This window comes from Sinocyclocheilus rhinocerous, unplaced genomic scaffold (assembly GCF_001515625.1).
Source record: "Sinocyclocheilus rhinocerous isolate Xijiao unplaced genomic scaffold, SAMN03320098_v1.1 scaffold1319, whole genome shotgun sequence".
Lineage (NCBI taxonomy): Eukaryota > Metazoa > Chordata > Actinopteri > Cypriniformes > Cyprinidae > Sinocyclocheilus > Sinocyclocheilus rhinocerous.
In genome coordinates, this window is record NW_015650691.1 from 101544 (window position 1) to 110192 (window position 8649).

General features: G+C 35.4%; 1 protein-coding gene across 1 annotated transcript in view; it reads left to right on the forward strand.

The window, feature by feature from the left end:
• LOC107712121 (double C2-like domain-containing protein beta) overlaps positions 1 to 8649 on the forward strand; it is a 236772-nt gene that overhangs the window by 89831 nt on the left and 138292 nt on the right. The gene's annotated exons all lie outside the window — the stretch shown is intronic.

An 8649-nucleotide genomic window follows, 5' to 3' on the forward strand; every position in this document is an offset into this window, starting at 1 on the left:
TTTAACACTAGCATTCTCTATTCTTTCCACTTATTTTCTTTTTATTTATTATAAATAATGACCTTCTAACACTAGCATTATCTGTTCTTTTTCTGTTCTATTAAATTGTTTTATTTTAATTTTAAAATGACCCTCTAACACTAGCATTCCCTATTCTTTTTCTATTCTTTCTACTTGTTTTCTTTTTATTTATTATAAAAACAAAATAAGCAAACAAACAAAAAAAAACACTTGCTACGTATACTGTTAGGTGAAGCCCGCCCATGAACCCCGCCCCCTACTGTCCTTTTTTTGGAAAACTAAAATATGGTCACCCTATTATAAATATACTTAATTATTATGAAAATACCAGAGATGAATTAAATAACACAGATAAACTATATTGTCGCAATCGAGTGTTTATTGTCTTTGTTTTATCATTCAAAATGTTTATATGTTCTGTTTATTCAGTTACAGCTATAATAGTGATGTCTTTGTCCATATTAGGAATTTCCTGGAGGGTCATGAGTTCTCTACTTCTTTGACTGGATATGTGGATTTTCTGTGCAAGGGCGCCCTCTGGCTTCCAGTATGAATGAAACAGACATCATGTGTTTATAGTGCTAATGGCCAATCCATAATTTTTGGGGGGAATTTTTATTTATTTATCCAAAATTACTCCAAGAGTGCAGCGACACACATCTAGGAGGTCATAAAAGAACCCAGAACAACATCTAAAGAACTGCAGGCCTCACTTGCCTCAATTAAGGTCAGTGTTCATGATTCAACAATAAGAAAGAGACTGGGCAAAAAATGCATCCATGGGAGAGTTCCAAGGCAAAAGCCATTGCTGGCCAAAAAGAACACAAAGGCTTGTCTCACATTTGCCAAAAAATATCTTGTTTATCCCCAAGACTTTTGGGCAAATATTCTGTGGACTGATGAGACAAAAGTTTAACTTTTGTGTCCCGTTACATCTGGCGTAAAACCAACACAGCATTTCATAAAAAGAACATCATACCAACTGACAAACATGGTGGTGGTAGTGTGATGATCTGAGGCTGCTTTGCCATGAATTACCATGAATTCTGCACTCTATCAGAAAATCTTGGAAGGAGAATGTCCGGCCGTCAGTTTGTGACCTCAAGCTCAAGTGCACTTGGGTTATGCAGCAGTACAATGATCCCAAACACACCAGCAAGTCCACCTCTGAATGGCTCAAGAAAAACAAAATTAAGGTTTTGGAGTGGCCAAGTCAAAGTCTGGACTTAAAACAATTTAAGTATTCCTATCAACCAATCAGAATTGAGGGATATCTTTTCAGGAAATATCTGTTTTAGGCTTACAATCAGGGTTAGGTGCTTCTACACCCTTGTTAATCAGCTATCATTTCACACTGTTTTTAGGAATAAATTATAGGTAAGGTTAGGTTTAGGGGTAGGGATTGGGTTAAGTCTATATTTTGGACAGTTATGTTGATCCAGGATCAACAAAAGATGTTGATCCAGGAACATGTCTTACTTGGCAAAATCACGGCGACCCTGCCAAGTCATTGAAGCCATGTCATTCTGTTTGTAACGTGCCCTTTGCGCTGCTCATCAGTTTGTAATACAGACTCACAGGCTACATTAACTTTTTCTGACAGCATTTTGCCCTTTTACTCTGAAAGACTGTTTTAATCATAAAATCATTCAATTACAAAGGTAACTTCATTTTATCGAAGGTTGTTCACTGCAGTGGCTGGACAGTCACACTGGCGGCCATTTTGTGAGTTGGCTCTATTTGTTTGTGTTTGTTGCTTTGTTGTGCGGCAGTGCTGTTGAGAGATTAGATAAAGCACATTTTATGGATACTCTGATAAAAGTAATCCCTTCGATGGCTGCATATCTCTCCCTGAGAGAGGAGAATGATGCACGCTGTCTTGAGGGGACCGGCATTTCGTGTGTCTCTATGGTAACAGCAGGACAGCCATGTGTGCCTCAGGAATCTGCTCTGGATAAAGCCACATTCACTCTTCACTTCCAAAGCGGAACAATGGTGCTCACATTCCCTCATCATGCATGACGCACCGTGTCCATCTTTTCATAATAATGCCACTTTACTGCAAAACATACAGATAGGAATGCAGTATACACTAGTAACTACCGAGCAATGCTGGTTGATTTGAAAAGATTTTTATCCTAAAAGGGTTAGCTGACCTAAAAATTAAATTCAGAAGTTCAAATGTGCTTGTTTAATGCGTGAGAACCAATGAGATGTATTCTAGAGTGTAAGGGAAGAACGGCTGAGCTTCATTTTCCTATTTTTGATGTGGTCTGTGGATGATCAATGTTTATATTTGAAAAAAAAAACTAAATTAAATCTGTTCACTTTATGAAGCGAGTGCATCTCTTCAGAAGATTTGGATTAAACTGGTCTATTCATTTGGACTACTTTTAGGATCTCTTCATGAACTTTTGAAAGTTTGGAAATTTGGTTGCTTGGACTTTAAATGAAGAGACAAAAATGATTAGGGAATATTAAAAAAAAAATTGTTCCAAAGATGATCAAGAGTCTTAAGAGTTTGGGATAACAGGATGAGTAAATAGTGATATGCCTTTAGAAATATGAGAAATATCAACTTAAGCATGATTTGTAAAGCAAGAGTCTTTTTTAGATGAATCGTTTTAAATTGGCAGAGACCATAGAAATGGAGTTTAGAAGATTTTGGTTTAGCTTTGCACAGACAAGGTTTTCAAACAAGTGGAGACTGCATAAAGCAGAAGTTTGGCAGTTCTTTGGTTTTGTTGAATTTCATTCATCTCAATGAATCCTGAATTTGATTCTGCAAAAAAGGCTCATTCAGATTTGTTCACTTATTCTATCAATAACTCTTCCATGTGGTGGCCAGGTTTTTTGTATGTTATCATAGGCGTGAATCAATAAAATCTGATAAGTTTAAAAACACACTCACAACAGACATATTTTTATCCTTTATGAAAACAAAGATTGACTCAAAAAAAGTGTGTTCAAGCATTGTAACTTGTCTCCACAAATAATTTTTCTGCCATTGTGTCAAATGCTGGACTTTTATCAATCAATAGAAAATGACAACAGCAATAATATTTTAAAAAATTATGGGGATTTATTAGTTTTGTTATTCTTATTATTGGCAATTTTTCCTTTATTATATAGGACAGTAGAGACTTGACAGGCAGTTATGTGAAAGCACAACTGCATAATCTGTCAAAGTGCTCAATATGAGGCACCAGCAAATGAGTTTTGTTATACTGGTATGTGGTCATCAGTTATTTTTACATATTCATATATTTTCCTTTCTCTTCTTGTTGAATGAGATTGATTTGCATGCTGAATTGAGTGAATAACATGCCCCCTTTAATTCAGGCTTGTTTGTCAGCAGATCCACATTCACGAACAGTACAACTTGTTCATGAATGGCATGTCCTAGTTCATTTAGTTTATATGTATATAAGTCTGACTTAATCTGGGAAGAAATACAAGAAAAAGGCACAAAAAGGTATAGTAACATGCTTCACAATGCATCGCTGGACTGCAGTGAATAGAAAATATGAAAAAGATTTAGTGCATAAAATCGAAAGTGAATGAAAATGATTTATTCATTTAAAAGAATAATTTAGAAAAACTGATTCATTCATTACTGATTGGTCCAGACCCTGGTGTTTTCTGGCATATAAGCTGTCTGACTTCTTTCCTGTAAACTGTGTGTCTGTGAACCCTGAGCTGCTGTGAGGAGAGCTGGAAATAAATGGTGAATTCATCACAGTGACACCACATGCCTAATTGCTTGTATTTTATGGAATTAAGCATATTGGGTTTTTTGGCTAGTGATTAATCCTTCAAGGCCTGGAGGGAGGGAGACACGCAGATAGAGACAGAGGAGGAGCAGGTGTGAGAGTAGCGTCTGCATGTATTGATGGATCAAGCTGAGTCTACTGCTGCTTCTGCAGTCCTCGCCTAACCTCGTCCTTCCGCTTAGCCTCAACCTGGAATGAACGTTTCCATCATGCAAATCCAGCTTCAAGCATGTGACACATTCCCAAGTCTTTGAAATTACATTTAATGTTGTCATCGTCACATTTTACAGATTAGTGTTTGAAGGTGGTATCATCTAAAAGGGAGAAAAGTCAGTGGTTCGTTAGTATAAGGCAGTGGTTCTCGTTGTTTAGTCAAGAACCCATTTGAAACTAAAAAAAGAAAACATTTTATTTATTTTTGCAGTGTGTTGTTTTTGTGTTTTTTTTTTTTTTGGTTTGTTTGTTTTACTTTACTTTTTTGGTTTGGGTTTGTTTGTTTGTTTTTTTTTTGTTGTTTTTTTTTCACTTTGTGTTGCTTTTGGATTTGGTTTGGTGTTTTGTTGTTTTAGTTTCTTTTGTTTGTGTTTGTTTAGTTTTATTCTATGTTATTTGTTTTTAATGTTTTTTTTTCAGGCTTTATTTTGATGTTTAAATTTGATTTAAACATCAAAATAAATTGTTTTTATTTTGATGTTTTTTTGTTTGGTTGATTTCTTTTTTGGTTTTGTTTTTTCTTTTTTGAAAGCTTAAAAACAAGCAATTTAACAAAGAATGCCTAACCATGTTAATGCTAACCATTTTAACAGTGAAGTTATGAGTTATGTTTTTTTTTTTTTACTACGGGGAAAAAGATAACTGCTTTTTTTTTTTTAGGTTTGGCACTTTTTGTTAAACAACAAAAATTGATTTATTGGACAAAAACAATGTTTGCATATGAATAATTATACATAAATAATTGATATTTAAGGCATTAAAGGCACCTTCTCCTGCATCATTCAAATCTTGCATGTTGATGATTTACGCAAAAAAAAAAAAAAAAAGCCTTTGTGCATGAGTGCAGCACAATGGCCAGATTCGATAGCATATAAGAACTTTACTGATTCTCATGTGAACACTGCAAAAAAGGCTTAGCTTATCTTAGTATTTTTGTCGTTTGGAGTCAAAATTTCTAAAAATTCTTAAATTAAGATGCATTTACTAGATAAGCAAAATTACATAAAATATTTAGTCTTGTTTCCAAGGGGGAGAAAAACTAAATTAAGTGCATTTTGCTTAAAACAAGTAAAATCATCTGCCAGTGGGGTAAGTAAAACACAAATATTTTACTTGTTTTAAGCAAAATGCAGTAAATTTATTTAATTAACTGCTTATAAATTATTTAAAACAAGACTAAATATCTTATGTCATTTTGCTTCTTCAAGATAGTAAATGCATCTTAATTTAAGAATTTGTAGATACTTTGACTCAAAACGACAAAAATACTAAGTAAAATAAGCTTTTTTTTCACACACTTTGAAAAGCACTGGTTAAAGGCCACTCTGATCATTCTTTCTCTGTGATACTGTGCTGGGTATTTGACTGCTTTCACTAGACCCCTTCAGACTATACGTACATAAAGAGGATTATCTCACCCTCACGCCCATGCTTTCCTCCAGGTCGATATGGAAACGTATTAAGTGAGTGGAGCATCTGCAAGCCTGTGATTAGGGGTCTCATAACGATCGCCTGGAAAGGAAGGGTTTTTGCGTCTTTTGGCATGCAAATGAGCCGCAAAGCGAGAAATTGATAGAGCGAGAGATTGTGCAGGAACGAGAAGGGGGATCCGGACGATCAGCGTGACCTTTTCACAGTGCCACCACAATAATGGGCTGCACAGCCAGCAGTATGTGAGTGTTGATACTTCTCTGTTGCTTTCGCTTTCTCTCTACCTCGACATCAGCTGACTGACCTCAGGCCTTTACAGACTGTAAATAACAGACTTGGACTGATTCACTTTATTGGCACCATGTTTGGCACTGTCATACAGGAAGTGATTAAAGAGCTCTGCACCTCTGCACATAAAAGGAATTTAGACTTGTTATCCTCACATTCATAATAGGCAGGTTGGCGTTTAGATCATCGCAATCTAATCCTACTGTAATCCTACACAAATGATGGTAAAACATTCGATATACAAGTAAAGAATACTAATCTCAAGACAGATCTTAAACCAAGTGAATACCTTTCTAAAAAATATATCATCTGAAATCTTTACAAAGTCTGGATCCAAACTGGATTACCTCAAGGTGAGCATTACAAGGTAGAATCAGGAAAATAAAAGGAGAAAAAAGATCATAGCAGCTGTTCATAGCATTTCAGTTTGGGAGACCTAGCTCCTTTAGCAGACTTTAATATCTTTTGTACTATCAAAAGTTCAAAGTATTTTGAGCATGATGGATTGTAGCATAATGGAAGACTAGTTAAAAACAAAGAAGCTGGAGCCATTTTGGCTTGTATAGGCAAGTAGCAGTATTTTATAATCGATACAGAACTTAATGCCAGTGTACGGATGATCAAATTGGGGTGATGTGATCATATTACTGTATGCTGATATAGTAAGAACTCTAGAAGTTGCATTTTAGATTAACTTTAGCTTGTTTATTGAGGATGCACGACAACCACCTAGTAGCGCATTGCAATAATCCAGTCATGAATGCATGAACTAGTTTTTCTTCATCTGAAATAGGTAACATGTTCTGTAATTTGACAGTGTTTCTAAGATGGGAAAAGCAATGTTTTTGTAAAACAGGAAATATGATTATTAATAGACAAGTTGTTGTCTAATATAACTCAGATATTTTACTGTATGGGATGAAATAACAGTACATCCTTCTATGTGTAGGTGGTATTCCAAATGATTTTGTGTACAGGATCTTGGTCCAATGAATAATGTCTCTGTTTTATCAGAACTTAATAGAAGAACATTTCTGGTCATCCTGTCTTTAATATCTTTAACACACTAATTTAGAAATTTCCTCTGGTCTGGAAGAGATATATTGCGGAATATCACCTTCATAACAGTGGAAAGTAATCCCATGTTTTCTAATAATTTCTCTAAGGGACAGCATGCAAAATGAAAACAGCAGGCGGCCTAATACATATTCTTGAGGCACTCAATATTTGACTGCTGTAAGATTAGATGCTTCCTCGTTTACACAGACAAAATGGTAATGGTCAGACAAGAAGGATCTAGGACAGTTGAGCATTTATTTTAATGTAATTTTTTTAATGAACAAAAATATAGGCTATAAAAAAGGTCCTGTTTATCACAAATGAACTCAGTTTCTAATGTGTATCATTTGTCTTATGAATATCTAGTTAAAGTCTGAAACTTACATGCAACTTACGTCACAGTTCTTGATTTATTTTGGGTTGGACATGATCAAAAACAATGGCTTGTGGTTCAGTGAGTGAGTCAGATATTAATTCAGTGATGAGTGGGTCATTTTGAGCAAATCATTAAAATCTGGCTCTTAGGAGTGAGTTTGAAACTACACTGGTGACTCTGTATGTTTGTTGTTGCATGCAACTAGCAGTGACAAAGCATTCTTCATGAAAGATGCTCGGGTTGTCTATTACTTGCCAATGATTCTCATTCAGTCACATCATTTCGTTTGCTGCTGTGGTGAATTATGAAACTGTCAGAATATTGTAGTATCATGTTCCATGAGCCACACTGGCAGTGTGTTACAGATGTTGAAGAGCTGATAGACAAACCAAACATCATGATGACATGGTTTTTTTTTTTTTTTGGGGGGGTGGGGGGTTTGAAGGAGAAGAATTATGAATAGGATCCGTTTTTATTTGATTGACGTTCAGTGAAAATGTCAAGACGTTTGAGAGAGCAAACCCATTTGCTTTGAAAGAGAAATTAGGACTTAAATTGAGAAGTTTGTCGTGATACCATCAGCAGCAAACCGAATAGATCATACCCTCGTTATGCCTCATTAGTCCCCTCAGTAGAAAATAATCCCAGCATCTCAAAAACTCTGCAGGAGTCCGTCCCATCTAGACTTAAGGTGACTATTCGGAGGCACTGGCCTGTCAGTGCACACCTTCCATTCCCGCTGCGTGAGGATTCGCTATTCTGATCGGAGACAAGTATCCATGGTTCAGCACTTCCCTTAGCTCCCCTCACTGTCAATTCCACAGACAGGCTGTGTGCGAATGTCAGGATGTTGTCCTGCTGTTATGTCTAAGTCCTTACCCTGAGGTCTCCTAGGCTCATCCATCATTGAGAGAGACACTTTGGAGGTCTTGTTTGTGTGGTATGTCAGTCTTATAGAGTAGGAGGACACAGGGTTACATCACAGTAGATCCCACTGATCAACACTCGAGGAGTTCAGGAAAAGGTTATTGTTGTTAACAAAAGCTATTATGAAGAAGAACACAATGAACACAAAGAACATAAAAAAAAAAAAGATGTGCATTTAAAAGTTAAAAATGTAATAAAAAATGTTGTTTTCATTTTTAAATATTTATATCAATTATATGCATTTTTAAATATTTAATCAGATTATGTAATTGTGCATTTTACCTGAACTCTAAAGCAGTTATTTTAGTATCTTTGAGATTCTATTTTAGTTTTTTGGAATATTTTGAATTAGTTTTTATATTTTAATTGTAGTATATAGTACATACAGTGGGGACAATATTTATTTGATCCCCTGCTGATTTTGTAAGTTTGCCCACTTACAAAGAAATGAAGGCTCTGCCATTTTTAAGGTAGGTTTATTTTAATGTATAGAGACAGAATACCAACCAAAAAATCCAGATAAAAACATTATATAAAGGTTAGAAATTGATTTGCATTTCA